This window comes from Manis javanica, chromosome 13 (genome assembly GCF_040802235.1).
Source record: "Manis javanica isolate MJ-LG chromosome 13, MJ_LKY, whole genome shotgun sequence".
Lineage (NCBI taxonomy): Eukaryota > Metazoa > Chordata > Mammalia > Pholidota > Manidae > Manis > Manis javanica.
In genome coordinates this window covers 2,570,982-2,587,359 of record NC_133168.1, presented here as the reverse complement: position 1 = coordinate 2,587,359, position 16,378 = coordinate 2,570,982, and the positions used below count along the sequence as shown (strand labels likewise).

General features: G+C 50.8%; 1 protein-coding gene across 6 annotated transcripts in view; it reads left to right on the top strand.

The window, feature by feature from the left end:
* Window positions 1–16,378, top strand: part of SOBP (sine oculis binding protein homolog) — a 150,221-nt gene that overhangs the window by 70,301 nt on the left and 63,542 nt on the right. The window lies entirely within an intron of this gene.

Genomic DNA, 16,378 nt, shown 5'->3' with positions numbered 1-16,378 from the left:
GCTTTATCCAAATATGTACTATTTCTTTCCCTTCGGTTCTTCTATACTATCAGAAATCTCCATTCGAATTTCAGATGTAATTTCAGTAATAATAATTATACACTATGGTTAAGAGAGGTAAATGGCAGGAGTCGTTTCCACTTACTGACTATTACATTTTCTGTATATTTCCACTCATTAAAAAAAAAAAAAGGCAGCCACAAAACCCTAACAGAGAAGAATAAAGTGCTGAACAGTGGAAAGTGTGGTGAAGTGGCCTGTGGAGGAGTCTTTATAAAACACAGTCTTTTAAATACGTATTTTATTGTTTCTAGCAACTTGACAAACTAAAACCATATTGAAAACGAACAACCGACGGAAAGGCCAAAGCCTCAGGCAACTCGAAGCTTCCCACCAGGGTGGGGTGAACTTCTGCCACTCCTGACACTTGCAAGGGGATGCTTCTCAGCAGCATGGAAACTAAATCACAAGTTGTACACACAGAATAACTTAGGGAAGGGGTGACACACACAGCATTATTAAGCCTGCTGCTCCTTAACAACCCTGATGTTGCCCAGGCGCAAGGGTTTTGGGGGAGACGGGCCTTTGAATAGGAAGAACTGCCTTCTGAGAGTGGGGACAGTATTCGGCACTTCTTGGGGTACCCTCTGCTCTTTTCCTTTTATACTGTAAGTGGCTGGTCGGTATCTTGCCAAGAGCCTGTATTAGAGTTTTCCTGCTGAACCTTCTGTTGGGTCTCCTGGTTACATCGCCTGGGTGTTTTCCCCTGGGAAGCACGAAGTCCTCACCGCCCCATGCAGGGTGGAAAGGAGGGGTAGAAACCGTGAGCCCCTGTCCCCTGTCAAAAGTGTCTTCATTTGTTTAAGAAATCCTTACGCTCTCATACCCTTCTCCTACTCACATACAAAGCTAATAGAAAAGACGGGGATCTGTGACTTGTAGCAAGAAAGGATTTTTATATCCGTCTCCTTAACAAGGCACCAGTTGTATTAAAAGAATAATTTTAAAAAGCCATTTGGGAAGGAGTGGGGAAGAAGGAAGCTAAGAACAACCCACTACTTTGCCCCTTTTAGATGGCAAGTGTACAGGGCATCCTGAACCCCGAGCACTGTCAGCTTTCAGTGTCAGAAACACAGGGCATGGAGGTGGGCCTCAGGCGCGGGGGCATCAGGGTGGCGTGGTGGGACAAGGGCCTAGGATAACACGGAGAGCTAAAATGGCAATTTCATCACTACCCCCTCCCTAGGTAAAGCTGAGAAATTTCACTGCAATCTTTTCCATATAAATTTAAACATCCCATGAAATTAAGCTTCAATGGATGCAGGCAGAGGTTCCCAGAGGGTATCGCATGTGTGGAAGGGAAGCCCATTTGCCAGGCCCAAAACCCGTGAACGGGGGGGAAAGCGATGCAAGCTGGGAGCCCCCACCTTGCAGAGCAGCCTTTGTCGAGCATGAAGCACGTGCCTTAACTTTTAGCTACTTTGGCTTTTTGGCTAGTGTCACGTCTTATAAGTCACAGTCTAGCTTCTCCTGTCCGTATTTTTACTGCACAGACGGTTTCCCGATTTGTGAGCGTTTGCAGCACGGCTGCACCCGGAGATAAAACAGAATGTGTACGTAGTACAGTATGCGTTCAGCTGATGCGCAAGATTCTTCCCACCATATGTGCGAAGTGTGTGCTTTCCACTCAGGGCTTCTCTGCCAAAAGTGCCAGGAGCACATGAATAAGTGGAGGAGAGAGCCTTGAACACCACACCGCGCCAGGCCTTGCTCCCTCCCTGGAAGGAGACGGGGTCTCAGCAGCCGCCTGCCTCCTGTCCCCTTTCAGCACATTCGTCACATCATTGTCCACTTAGCATCACGCAGCCCCAACTCATTCTCCTCCGTCCGCCCTGACCCAGGATGCCGGCCATCGCAGAGGCCGGCTTGGAGCCCCGGTTGCCCTTCCAGGAGACGAGGGGGGTAATTATGCTCATGGGGGTAACAAGATCGGTGACAGATTCATCCGCTACACAGCAATGACGGGAGAGGAAAACCACCTCCTGGTGTTCTTCCTCTTGCATGTTTATTGTCATTCATCTCCTGCCAGGCAGAGCTTAGGGTGCTTTTGTACAGGAAAGTAACACTGGGCTGGTCTTTGCAGGTAAATCTTCCAGGGGAACATGTTTTGTGATAAGAAGAGAAAAGAAAAGCGAGAGAGAAAAAGAGTGGTGCTTCCACTCCCCTCTTTGCATGCACCTTGAATCTCCTTGACTCCCTTAGCTGAGCAAATCAATCCAGAGATTTGGGGAGGTTAGGTGTTTTTTACTTTTGGCTAAAATTTGAACCACCACCTCCTTTAGCTTCACTGAAAACATAACGTTTGTTTGAAAGTATACGGTATTTGTGGCAAAAGATATCAGTGGACACACACCTCGAAGCCTTCCCTTGCAATGTGTCATCGGTATTACGTGGTGGTGACAGCCAGTGTCTCGTTCACCTGGCTGTGGGTAAAAAGTGCTGCCCTGCTTCGCAGCTACTGGGTGGTGACTCGCTTCGTCTGTCCCTCACCTTCCTTGCCACCCAGCTGGGAGGTAGGGCCCCTCCACCCATAAGCCCTGCATGGGGGTGTGTGACCCAGGCGGGGGGCGTGGCCTGTATTTGCTGAAGGTCACGTCAGTATGCCAACAGCTCTGTGAACAGTCACTCTGTTGTAAGTAGGTTATTCACCCAACTGTCTACACTGACTTCATCTGGGTTATTTGCAGGCTTTCCTCCTAACATGTAAACAAATAACCATTGGGAACAAATAACCAGTAGAAAGGGTGATTTTGTGCTTGCATTTTTCATGAATGCTGATGGTCTACTTCCCCTGACTATAGCCTGAGCAACACGTGGCTCTGTAGGCCGCCTGTGTGCTGCCCAGCTTTCCCGAGCAGTAGGCCTGGCGAGTTCCGGGCCTGAGGAGAATGCCCTCCGATTTGCAGAGCCCTTGGGTCATGTGTCGCCGTGGGGCCTGGTGGAAGGTGATGTATCCACAGGGGGATGAGCAGGTTGATGGTGGATGCTGGCCTGTCCGTGTGGAAATCTGGGTGCGCAGGACAGCTGTGCTGGCGGTGCTTGACGAGAGGCAAGGGGAGCGTGTTCTGGAAGGATCGAGGGCAGGAAACGCTAGGGACGTTGTGTTGCCAGGGAGCCAGCTGACTATCCGCTTGGCCCTTCGGCTCTTCCTCAGCTTGGGTGCCAGAGGAAAGGACGTCCTGTGTTTAAGCAGATTCGTGCAGAGTAGGGGTGTCTCAGCTGTGTAGAGCCTCCCCTCCAGCCCCCGCGCAAGGCTGTGGGGGCCATGGCCTCGGAGCCTGATTCTCATTCATCTGGTAATTGGTTATTTTAACACAAACTGTGACTAAGGAACATGATTACACACCTGTCAGCCGCATGACGGACAGAGCGCTGTCTGCGAGCAGGGCCACGGGCCGTGTTTCTGCCCAGGTCTCCGCGGAGTCGTCTCCATCAAAGATGTCGCTTTCCATTTTTACCACGGAACAAGAGAGACCCTACAACTACTGCCTTATTTGTGGCATTTATAGGAAACGCTGCCACAGATGATAATCTAAACTAATACAATTTCATTTTGATTACATCTTTGTAGACTTACGATCCTGGAGTGCAGGAAGGCAGGTGTAATGTAAAGAAACAAGTGATCGTCAGCATTTTATGGTACCTGCAGAGCAGCGTCCTGTGGCAGGGCAAGGGCGGGGAGGGAGAGAAATGCAAGAATTTCATCCGAGGAGGACATTTCACTTTAAGACGAAATAAATCTGTAAAATAAAGCTATTTCCTATTGCACAGTGACTGAGATTGGGGGTTCTCACTATGGAGAAGAGATTGCCAGGTGGCTCGGAGTCCTGTCTAAGGGGTGAGAGGAAGAGATGACGTGTGAGAAAGATGAGGATTAACATGAAAAACAGCGCAACTCGGAACGATTTTGAACTGAATTCTAAAATACACAGGGGCCTATATATGCTGCAACATTTAGTTATAAAGAGAAGTCCTAGCCTTTCGAACAAGAAAAGAATACCCACTCGTTTGTACATTTTCTGAGAGTGCTGAGCCAAGTATCAGATTCTTTGGAAATTCTCCCTCTCCTTTATTTCGTCTGCCTCTCCCTGTCTTCGGTGAGGCCGCTCGGCGTGGAGCGTGTGGTCATGTACATGTGCCTGCGCTCTGCTGACACCTAGGTCAGCAAGTGATGTACCGAGGCCATCTAGCACTGAGTCGGACACAGAGTGAGTCCAGGGTGAAGCTGGCTGGAGAATGACCCACTGGGGATGGCATGAGTGGTTATGAAGGGCACCAGCAATAAGCACCCATCGAGTTCTTTGCCTGAAGTGTGGTGAGGGCCACAGAATTCAACACGTGGTGGTTTCCACAATCACCACTGCTTATGTGACGGAGGCTGCTCAGCCCGTGCAGACGGTTTCTTGCCGGACATGCTGCTTGCTTGTGAAACATGAGAGGAGACAAAAGATAAAAGGAAACCGAACAATGCCTTATTTGCCGGGAGCCAGATGTGTGGTCAGGTGGGAGGGCAGGGACAGAAGTGGTCAGTAAGTGCGTCTGTGTCAGGGGGCTGGGGTCCTGATGAGCATGTGGTGTTTGCCTTCTGTGGCAGAATGTGCGCCACATAGTTGCCTGCAATTCAATTTAATCAAGACCTGATTGATAAAATGTAGCAAGTCGCTATTGCCTTCCTGCCCACTGACATTTTCCCTCCAAAAAACATGTGAATCTCTCTGCCCTTTAAATGACTGTCCTATACTGAGTATGGACTCTGTGCCAGGCATTGTGTGGGGCATGGGGGGCATCATCTCACTTAATCCTTACCTTGGGTTTCTGAGCTAGATATGTGTCCCCCATGGTACTGGTGGCACCAGCCATCAGCTCAGCGTGGTCCTGGCAGCAGGTGGCCCTCCTCACCTCTGTCTGACATCCTCAGCCAACGGAATGGGGGCACCTGGCCTTAAAGAATTTGCTCACTTTTTCTTGCCTTTTACTTCCTCATAATTCTTGTCTGCTTATGAGAGTATTTTCCACTTCTTGACTTTTGTGGTTTATTTTGCTTTACCTTTTAAAAACAATAGTTATTTAAAAATCTAAATTCCAGATAGGATGTAACTGTGTGGTGTTGGATGCTAAGGATTGTGTGTGGTTAGGGTTTGGCCTGGTCAGGGTTTGGCCAGGGTCATTTGCTGTAGTGTTGCCACTGACTTAAAAAATCAGAATGTGTTGAACATGTAAGCTGAATACATTGCATTTTGGATGCTTATTCGATTGCCTACGACTGCTGGGTACAGGGTAGGTGCCCAATAAATGATGAATGAATGAATGAATGAGGCCTGAGGAAAAGGTTATGTGTGTGCTCTTGTAATTGCTGTCTGCTTGCTATGGGGTCACAATGCCGCATATAATGGCATGGTATAAGTATAGAGTAGTACAATCTACAGTTTATGGAGTTGGGCAAAACATTTTTATAATTCAAAGGCAAAGATCTGTCACTCCTTATAGCCAAGAAGTGAATGAGATTTCTTTATTCATCACACTAGGATACTTGATTGCATGTAAACACTGCTTATTTTTAGTAACAAAGGAAGGATACTATTAGTAACAATTATGCCAAGTGATCTTTCCTTTTCCCCTTTTACTATTTTGCACAGCAAACCTCGACAGTTTTCTTTTCTGTTCTATGATTAGGCAAGAACAACAAAAAGAGTTTTATGAATTTAGAATCCATCCTTCTTGAAAATGTGTCTCAGTCTGATACCCAAGAAAAGATTTGGGCTCCCACTCCCACCTAAATCTTAAATTTATAAGATTTAGAAATGAAACTGAAACATAAGGGGGATTTCAAAACAAGCAGGTCCGTGCAGAGAGGTCTGCCTGCCTCTGGACGTGTCCCTCTCCTTCCCCACGTGGAGGCTCTCCCGCTGGCCTACAGCTCCTGCGGCACACTACCAACTCCGTGTGCGCCCCGTCCTGCCCCCCAGCCTCCCCTCGTCTCTGCCCAGTACCTCGGCGCAGAGGCCACTGCCCTCCACCCTGGTGGGCTTTGGGTTCCACTCTGCTCAGCCCTGGGCTGTATGCTCCTTTGCCTGTGCCACCCCGGGCCTGGCAGACAGGCGCTCCAACCTCGGCCCCCAGGGAGGTGCCGGCACCCTCAACCGCCTCCATCTGAGCTGTGTGGGCGTCAGCTCTTCACCGGAAGGAGGCAGCACCACATGGGCATTCAGACCATGGCTTATGTGCCCTCCAGGTCCTTCCTGGCAAACGGAGGTGGGCCTGGAATCTGGTAATGCTCATTACGGTGAGGGACCTCGGGGAGCGTCAGGAGCCAACGGCTGCACAATGCTTGGCACAGAACAAATTTAACCTTGATGCCACGGTCCTGGTGACTTTCTGTTGTGTCTTCTTCCTGCGTGGTGACAGCCCTATGGAGCTGTCATTGAGTTGGAAGCCTCTGGACCTGATAATCTCTCCAGGGGGGTCCAGTCTGCTGCTGGAGCCCCCCTCTGATGTGGCTCCCGATTCTCTCACATCTACAGCCACTTTGGGGCAACTGAGGTTCCAGGGCGCAGAGAGACCAGAACAGCCTGGGGATTTCGATGATCAGAAGAGTTGGGCGAGGGAGGGAACCAAGCAGACAAGGGAAAACCACATCTTTTTATTCTCAATTACACTAGAAAGAGAGGGTGTGGAAACCCAGAATACCTTGTGTCTTTCATCACCTGGGCTTTGATTCCAAAATACACCTCCTGTAAATGTAATAAACAACAAAGGGGGTGACAGAGGAGCAAGTGAGAACTAAAGTTATCATCTAAAAATGGACCTCCACCTGATACTCAGCTGCTGCCCTGAAGGCGCCCTTCCCTCTGCCCATTGATCATCCCCTGTTTACACAGGCCACAGTCCCACTTTTCATCACCTCCATCACCATCTGAAGAATGGCTGGGACCTGCAATGAAGGCCCCAGAGGGTGTTGTTGGAGCAGGTCGTTATTTATCGAGCTCCTTGGCCGCCCTCTGCAAGTGGCTTCTCAGAGAGGCTGGCTGGTCCTGAGTTGGGAAACGCGGTAATTTAGATGCTGTTCCTCTAAGCCTGGCGGTGCCTCTGTTAACAGTTCAGGTGGCACGTGGCCCATAATGGAAGCTATCGGGAGGACTATCCTGTTCAGAACTGTATCCCGACTCCACACCCTGAGAGGTGCACGGGGCAGAGAGAGTAGCTCCGTCCCCCGGTCTTTCTCCTCTGCCTGCCTCTGCGGGCCACCATCACGCCACCACTCCCTGTCAGCATTTGTGTGGACAGGACCCGGGATAGTCAGCATCTTACTCCTAGTCCTGGTCTTTATTCTTCATGTTTAGGCCAGTTTTAGATCTTGACAAACATTCTCACTTCTACTTCTTACTGAAGAAATCTCATCTTTAAGACATACTGCATTTGGGGCACTGCCATAGGATGTTGGCTGTAAAGCTGTCCCAGGCCAGAGCAGTGACCCGGGGGCGGGGGGTGGAGGGGGTGCCCTGCTGTGGCTGTGCAGAGTACAAAGCTACATCTATGGGGGATCAAATGCATAGACCGAAGGGCCCACGGCAGGGCCAAAGCTGGGGGTGAGGGCTGAGAGTGGGCAGTGGTGTGGAGGTGCGCTTAGAGCCAGAGCCGCTAAGGAACCAGGGACAGGAGTTCAGGGTGATTGCCGAGGACACCGTGGGGTCTCTCCAGGCGTGCCCTGCAGGTTGGTGGGTATCTGTGGGACGGGGTGCACTTGGGCTTAGCGTATGAACTGTGCAGAGGAGGTGGGCGACCCTATTGTATCTGGACCCAGATCATGGCATTTCTGTAGTTGCCGGTGGGAGAAAAGAAAGTTACATTGTTCTGAGCACTGACCCCTTATTACAGATAACTATGACGTCACGGACTTTGACAAATATTGCTGCTAATTCAGCACTTCTAGTCCTTGACCTCGGAATTGGAAACCGATTCAAGGGTACCATTTGTTTCCGTCTGTGACTCACAGCTGTCTCTGACCACCGTCCCTGGGGGCACACGCTCTGAGCTGCTTCCTCAGAAGGCATGAGAGGCCCTGATTCGTCCAGATCCTCCCACGTTTTCCGAGTCCGTCTTCCCTTCGTTAAGGCCTGTAGCAGGTCGCAGTGAAGGGCGTGTTGTGGGGACAGGGGCACAGGGCAAGGCAACTCTCCCAGGACCGGGCGTCGTGTTCCCACCAGCGGAGCTCATTGGTGGCTGGCCTGGTCGGGGCTGCCGTCCTATCGCTCGGTCCCACTTACCCCGGCAGTGGAGCATGCTGTGTCAGAGGCAGAGGGCTGGGGAAGGGGCCTTTGGCTTCCCGCACCAGCCCTGGAGGCATCACCGCGGCCCAGGCCTGTTCCTCAGCCGCCTGGGGACTCAGTGCGACCAGCTCATCCAGGAGTTCCCACTGCTTTGATGAACCGGCTCCTGTTACCTGAGTCCCCTCTGCCATGACAAAGCGGCGTGCCAGGACTCGGTGAGATCGGACGCACGACTGTCCTTTATAGTCTGCGCAGCACATCTGCGGGAGTAATGAAAAAGAATATAATATTGATAATGCTTTTAGAAATTCACAGAGGAATTTGCTAAAGGGTCTGAAGAGTTGAGTGACTTCTAGATGACACGTCCGTCTGGAAAGGACGGGCAGACCTACCATCTCGTCCCTGCTTGTGCCTTTCTTCCCCTCGGCCCTTTGCAGACCACCCCACCCCCTCAGTTATACTCCTCATTAAATGCCCCTTATGTTTCTGAATTCCTGGATGTATTCAATCTTGGGAATTGAAAACTCAAGAAAACCAAAGAATTATGAAAACCTCCCTTCATTAATTAATTCATTAACATATATGACGTCAGTATATCCAAGTGATTCTGCGCCGATTCTTATTTATTTTCGTACCACTGGCAGAGAGGGAACAGAGCATGAGGGTGTAGGGTGGGGGCTCTGCAGGGAGACTGCCTGGGTTCGAGTCCTGGTTCCGCCACTTGTTGGCTGTGTGACTTTGTGTAAGTTACACAATCTCTCTGTGCCCCTGTTTCCCCACACACTAAGCTTTGGGTTTTGTTTTGGTCTACGGAGGGGTGTGTGTCAATGGCAGCGGTGCCTGCCTGCCAGCTGCAGGGCATTGCTGTTCCTGTTCACCCCTGATGCCCTCCAGACAGCATCTTGGTCTGGTTCCAGCGTGCTTCCTGGGCCCACTGGCGTTGGGCTATTTCAGGGGGGCCTTCTGTGGAGAGTAAGTCCCCACAGCATCTGGATCCCATCTGGACCCCTCCAGTGCCCTCAGCCCTGCCTGTTTCACATTCACTCTGATGTCTCGTTCCCATCCCGAGGTCTGTACATAAAGATGTGAGTCCAGCCCCTTCCGCCTGGCAATCTCAGAGAACAGGAATAAAAGGACCACCTGAAAAGCCTAGATTAGGCCAATTATTCAAGCATTTTATGGGTGCCAGTGGTGGCAGAGTGGCACAGCCTGCCTTCTTCCCACTCCCAGAAGCCTGAGTGGCAAATGAACTGAACACTGACTGGAAAAGCCAAAGGGCAGTGGGCTGGCCCGCGAGGTGGTGGTCAAGGAGCCTGGAGAGCCCAGCCCGGGTCCAGGGCCCTGGGGTGATGAGAAGCAGCCTGGGATGTGCTGGCCGCGTGGCTTCAGCAAGAATAGAAAACATGGGGGCCACACGCCCCAGCTGCTGGGCTTTACCCATGGGTGCTCTGAAAACACGTCTTGCCAAACACACTGAGGTGCCCCGATGGAAAGCAGTGCAAAGTGAAGCCGAGAGGATCACCTCATAAGGGAAAACACAGATTTCAAGACTGAAAAGCAGAAACGGGGGTTTTCAGAACCACTTAACAACGGCTCTGACTGTTCCGGACGCAGCTGCAATGTGCCGGGGTGAGCATGGTGTGCCTAAGCTCGTGGGGTAGCTGCATTTCAGACTGACGCAGGATCTGCTGCCAGAACTGTCATGCAACCCATTAGGGCCCCTGAGTGAGGGCGGCCATTCATCAGGCACGGGATCGGCCCCGGAGCCTCACACCCGCAGCTCCCAGTGACTCTGACCAACATCGTTTAAGGAGATACTCATGGAGGCCATAAACATGATTCGATTCCCATTATCTCCATGTTGCGTATTTGTTACCGTTACTCTTTGAAGACTCCAAATTGGATATTAAAAATTTATGACGTATATAAAGGTTTTCATGGAGAGAGACAAGAGCTACAGCAAATAAGTCCATGTCATCCATCAGAGATACGGGAGCTGTCAGAGGGGCCCGCGAGGCCTGGCCGGAGCCTCCCTGCTCGCCAGAGGAGGAGGACGGAGACTTAGGAGGACCCTCGCGGCCCACATGCTTACTGGGAATTTAAATACTTTTGTTAAAAGAACAAAACAAGACACCACCACTGCAGGAACCCCATGGTCAATCGTGGGTGACAAGCTGGTGAACGGGAGGGCAGGGGACCCTGATGCAAAATCAGTTGCGACGTAAATTGAGCAGATTCCTGGGCCTGGAGACTGATGGTTTTGGATGCCTGGCCATCTCCAGGTGGGAGTCCCCTGTCCCGGAGAAAGCGCCCTGCCCCAGCTGCGCGCACACACAGTCCTGCCGCCAAGCCCTGCCACTCTACAGTCTGACGTTCAGTGACTTGAATATTTGCATAGAAATGGCTCACAATATGGGGATCCACTGGTAGAGGGAGGCAGGTCAGAGTGGAGAAGAACAGAACACTTGTGCGCCTTGGGGGAGAGCAAAGGGTCAGTGAATCCAGTCGACATATAGTTACAGGGTTGTTATGCGAAGCGGTCTGCTAAGCGTGGGGGCTTCATGCATTATGGGCCCTGCCCTCAAGCCGGTTCCAGTCTGGAAGGGAAGGCAAGAGGGGTCAGAACTAAGATGAGTCACACCAAGGAGGCCCAGACTGACTTGGGGCGCTGTGACTCGCTGAGATATCAGAAGCACGGAACAGGGCACCGGACTGGTCCATCCAGGGGTGGACTTCGAGGGTGAGGACTTTTTAGGCCAAGAATGGACGTGAGGCTGTCCTCTGTTAGGCCAAGGGTAGTCCAGGTGGGAGGAGAGAAGCATGCGGACAAAAGGATTATTGGCCAAAATCCAAACTGAATGCAAGACGTGCAGTGTCTCAGCAGGGGGAGGGAGGGTGTGCGGCGGAGCTGTGTGGGAGAGGCAGTGCCAGTCCAGCTGTCAGGGGCAGAGGCGATCAGAGGGCTCTGCAGAGGCCTGCTGAAACTCGGACATGGAGAGAACTGAGGTTCAAGGGCAGCACACGCCCTTCGGGGGCCTGGAGGGCACCGCTGACTGTCCAGTCACTAGGATCAAAGGACAGGAGCCACTCATCCCTTCATTCACTCAGTCACTCACTTCCCATTCATGGAACCCTTGTAATACGCCAGGCAGTAGACAAGACTCTGGGGACTTGCAGCTGAATAGGACACGGCTTCGGCACCCAGCGACCTCAAAGGTCAGCAGGGAAGGCAGGTGCCCCAGTGGTTGCAGTGAAAGGCAGTGGGTGGAGGGGGTGCAAACAGGGACAGAGGGCCACAGAACCCAGGTTAGGCCCAGCCCGGGAAGGTCTCCAGCGGCTTCCCAGGGGAGCTGCTGTCTGAACAAAGGCTTAGAAGATAAGTAATAATTTTCCAGGAGAACTGGGGAGGAGAGATGGGAATTTATAAAGTGGGATAAAGGACGGGAGTCCAGTCCGAAGGGAACTGGGCGTTGTCATGAGAAGCTGGGCCACAGAGAAGAGGATAACTGGGCAGTAATTCAAGCAGAAACAGAGCTTCTCTGCAGGCCTCCCTGTGTGACTCTAGCCCCAGGCCCACAATGGCTGAACGTCACCGAGGGGCAGAGAAACTGGGCTGACCTTCCTGTCAACTCACAGAGGTGTTCCTGGCCCACGGAAAGGCCTCAGGTGACGCTGCCATTCATTCTGCCCTGAGCATCTTCCGGAGAATGTGTGTAGGTGAGAGATGGGGTATCAGAAAATGAAATCGCAGAGTCTTCAGAAGGAGTGTCCCCACGCTTTTATCTTGAATTTTGAAGAAAAAAAAAATCTATTACTTCTGGTTCCAAAAATTGGCTATAAAATATGAATTTTTTTCTCTACAACTCATCCTCTACAAACTCACTCCCCCAACTTTGAGAGGCACTAGTTTTGCTGTTGCCAAGTGGGGCGACGGCCCCACACGTGAGAGCCGACGGGGGCCGCGCAGCCAGGGCCTCAGAGAGCGGCGTCTGGAGGCTGGGCCGTGCTCTCCCCAGCTCCGGCCCCCGGCAGAACCTTCTCCTGTTTCCAAAAGAAATTCTGAAGTGACAGAGACAGAGAGATGTAAAATCCCAGGCAATACAGGGAGGTCCTGACTCTCCAGCCTAGTTATCTTCCCACGAAAATGGAGACAGCATCAACCTTTACACAGAGTCAGAAACATTGCACTTTTGTGGGGGCTGTATTTAGAATGATCCACATTCTCTAAAGGAGTCCTCCGGGGGGGAAAAGTGGTGATCTCGCTTGAGTATGCACGTGACAGCAAAGGCTTTGGCCCAAAGGGAGAGGTGAATTCTTTGAAAGAGAAAGTTTGAAATTTAAAAGGGAATTAGTGGTGCTCACAGGGAAAGAGAGGTGGATATGATGGTTAAGCCAGAGGTTTTTGAAGCAGAGAGGCATTTTGTCTGAGTTTCTCACATAATCTAGGATTTATTCAAATGGTAAACAATGGATGCGTGACTGTCAGCAAGATGGGGAAATCCCCTTGCAGGGTAGATGTTTATTTTCTTCTTTTGTGGCAAGGAATGAAGGCGTCTTAGAATAACTGATCAAAAATGTACCTTTGGCCTTAGAATCACATCTGTAGTCAAATGTAAAACATGGCTTCTCATTTGCTTCTCCCCCTAGTTGGCACGAGTACCTAGTATATTATTCAGAATAAGGCCGTTGAGAATGGCACTGAGAACACATGGAGCGTGTTAGCTCATCGTGATGGGTCTTAACATTCCTTCTGTCAGCCCTGGTCACTCCAGAACAAAGTCAGACATCAACGCAGGTCTTCTGGCCCCAGTGGGTACCAGGAGCCGGCAGTGGGGTGGCCCTCCACAGGATGGCAATTAGGGAGCGCATCGTCTGCAGGGAATTTAAGAACAATAATAAACCCGGCTGAAAGTCAGTCTGCTTCATGTCATTGCCAAGACTGGTGATTGAGAACATCTTTGGGACCCACACACTCCTCCCCCAGGGGGTCATGGGCTCCCTCTGTTTACCCCCCTTATACACAGTGGTCTACCGCTCAAACGAGGCAGATGCAGGATAAGACGCTGGCTTCAACACAGAAGAGGCTACACAACACGCCAAGACCCCATGCCTGTAGGGTAAGGAGGATGCTGTCGATGGCCTCCGCCAAGCTGCTGAGGATGGTGACGGAGCTCGTGCCTCCAGACACGCCCTGTGTGCCAGGTGGTGGTGAGGCTGAAGCACATGGAGGAGAAGCCGGACAGCACCTCGGCCCCAGGGAAGCTTGCAGTTGGGCACGATCTTGGGGGAGACAAAAGTCACAGCAGCCAGCGTAGGCTGCCCCTGCGTCAAGTCTGTGAGGGGGCCGATGGAGATGTGTGCCTCGGGCAGAGGTCCAGGAAGGCGCTTTTTGAAGACGTGGCATAGTAGTTCTTCGAAAATGACTTGTGCCACCAGGGCACTAAAAATAAATAATAAACAAAGAGGACTTTTGCCCACAGGCAGCTAGTCATGTCATCTCTTGAATCTTTAGAGTGAGACCACCTGGCCACTCCTTTCTCTGTCTCGTGTGGCCTGTGGACATGGTCAGAGAGCCCTGTGCCCACTCCCAGGGGCTTCCTCTGGTGGCCTGCCTCCCGGCACGCTTCTTAGATCAGTGGTGCTGAGCCCCGCGTATGCAGTCCAGTCACCTGAGAGCTTTTTTAGAAAAACACCCATGTCCAGGCCCCACCCTGGCCCGATTAAATCAGAATCTTGGAAAGGTGGTGAAGAGGGGGAGGACAGGCGCCAATATGTTAAAAAGAAAATCCCAGATGCTCCCACTCAGTCTGGTAATAGTGATTTACCATTTTATATTACAAAATGTCCGAAAGCAAAGGGAGTTACTTTGGTGAGAGGCGTGTGAGTGCTCATGTGTGCACACACGGGCGGGCAGTGGCGCTGGGTCTCCCTGGGTGTCGAGTGCTTTCTGTCCGTGTGGCGGGAGGGTGGAATTCCCGGGAGCTGGCGTCAGGCTGAGGGTCTGGGGCAGGCGTTCCAAGGGTCGTGGGGGCCAATGCAGAGGCAGAGACGGCTCAGCAAAGCAGCCCATTCCTGGCTCTCTCTTCACTTCCAGTCACCCCAACACCCCCTCCTTTCTCTGCTTTATTCAACCTCATAAATTATGAGGCTTTATATGAAATCTATAGCCCCTTGGAGGAAGCACATTCATATCTTGGATAATGGGATTTTTTTTTTTTGTCTTTTAAAAACATAAAAAGCTTTGTGAGCACCTTACGTGTAAGTGGAATGAATGCATTTTTTGCCACTAACGTTGAAAGTATCCCCAGGCATCTGGTGTGTATGAATGTGTGTACATAGTACATACATAATAAACATATTCCACCTTATGAATATTTATACACAAGATACATATATTGACTATAGACATGTATGTAAATAGTAGCCCTTGTCAACTATATGCAGAGTGTGTTTCCAAGCATACGTATCATAGTGCATCAGGAACAGAAGAAACCTACCATCAAGTTAAGCATATTTGGCTGTGGCATTTCCGACAGAGCTGTTATGGAAGGGTCTAGTTACCATCCGCGGGTGGTGGGGTTTTTCCATCACTCAAATGTTTGCTAAGCACTGGCTAAAAGTAAGGTACTCGGTGTGGCGGAGTAAGAAAGATGAGCAGGTGTAGTGCCTGCCTTCTGGAGATCGCACACGGGGCAGCCAGTTCCCTCGGGACGAGTCTAACGTTGCCGCTCCCCCTTGGCATCCTACGGCATTTTATTCATACACTCCACTTGCAAATGGCTCCCACTTAAGGCTGTCGTGACTTACCCCTTGATGCAGCACCAGGCAGAACAGACGTGGTGGGAGGGAGCGTCCGATCTGGTGCCTTGATGACCGTTGGACGTGAACAACACGTATGCTGTTCTCCGTCACGTGCAGTCCAGTCCTGTAACTGTGCTCTGGTCTGGTTGGGGTGGGGAGAAGTCCCATAAAAAGGCACCAAATCCCAGAGATGTTCATAATTCCCCCAGATGAAACCAACCTCTTTCCCGGCACACTACGTGACCCAGCCATCCCGGCCCACCACACTCCACTCCCCGATCCCACCCCGTTCCCTCCCTGCAATAAGCAGCAGACGCCTTTATTAAAAAGCAACTGTACATTCTAAGAGGTACAAAACACAGATCTCTTTCTAAAACGACCATCGCCAGTCTAGCCGAGGAGCTCTGAGTGGTACTCTTTAGTGGGCAGATTTCTCTCCATTCAAGGAGAGACAGTCCCTAAGCACTGTCATCTCTGCACCCTGGACGGAGGCTCATCATCTTCTCCCCCTCGATCCATACATCACAACAGGTAGTTCTCAGCTGTTCCCGGTGCCAGACAGGCGTTTGATCTAAAGAGAAGCAGACAAAAGTACCTGTGCTTCCTGTGCGGCTCTCCCTGTGTTTCTCTCCTTTTTCCTATTTCACTTGGGCTTTTTAAAATCAGCTGGCAGGGAGCCAGGAGCTCATCATTTTAATGCAGTGCAAAATGGAATATGCATAATGATATGCAAGCCGTATGTGAGGGAGACAGCTCAGCTGCGGACTTCAGGAGGCCAGGAAAGAGCACACAGTCAGGGCCAGGAGAGGGGAGCAGAGCCGAGAGCAAGTGTCCCCCAAGCGAGTGGTTTCGTGAGTGCGCTGCAGACACACCTCCTTTCACCCACCTCTTCCTTCTCTCCAACTCCACACCGGAAACCCGCTGGGGCTTAGACGGAGAGGACTGGATGCAAGCGGGATTGCTAATGGGTTCTGTTAATATCTCCATTTAAACCTCAGCTTTCTTAATTAACAGTGTAGATCAAAACAACCAGTAACTTTTAATGCAGCTTCTTAATTGAATCTATATTTTTTTTACTGCATTTGATTGAAGACTTCATTGTTCTTGCTAGATCATTGCACCTTCAGATTTTTGTTTAAAAATCAAGGGGAATCAGTTTATCTCTAATAGTATTACAATGCAAAATATAATTATGCGAATTGCTTTTCTTATGGCCTTGCTATTCGAATTTTTTTTCTAAAGTGCATTAT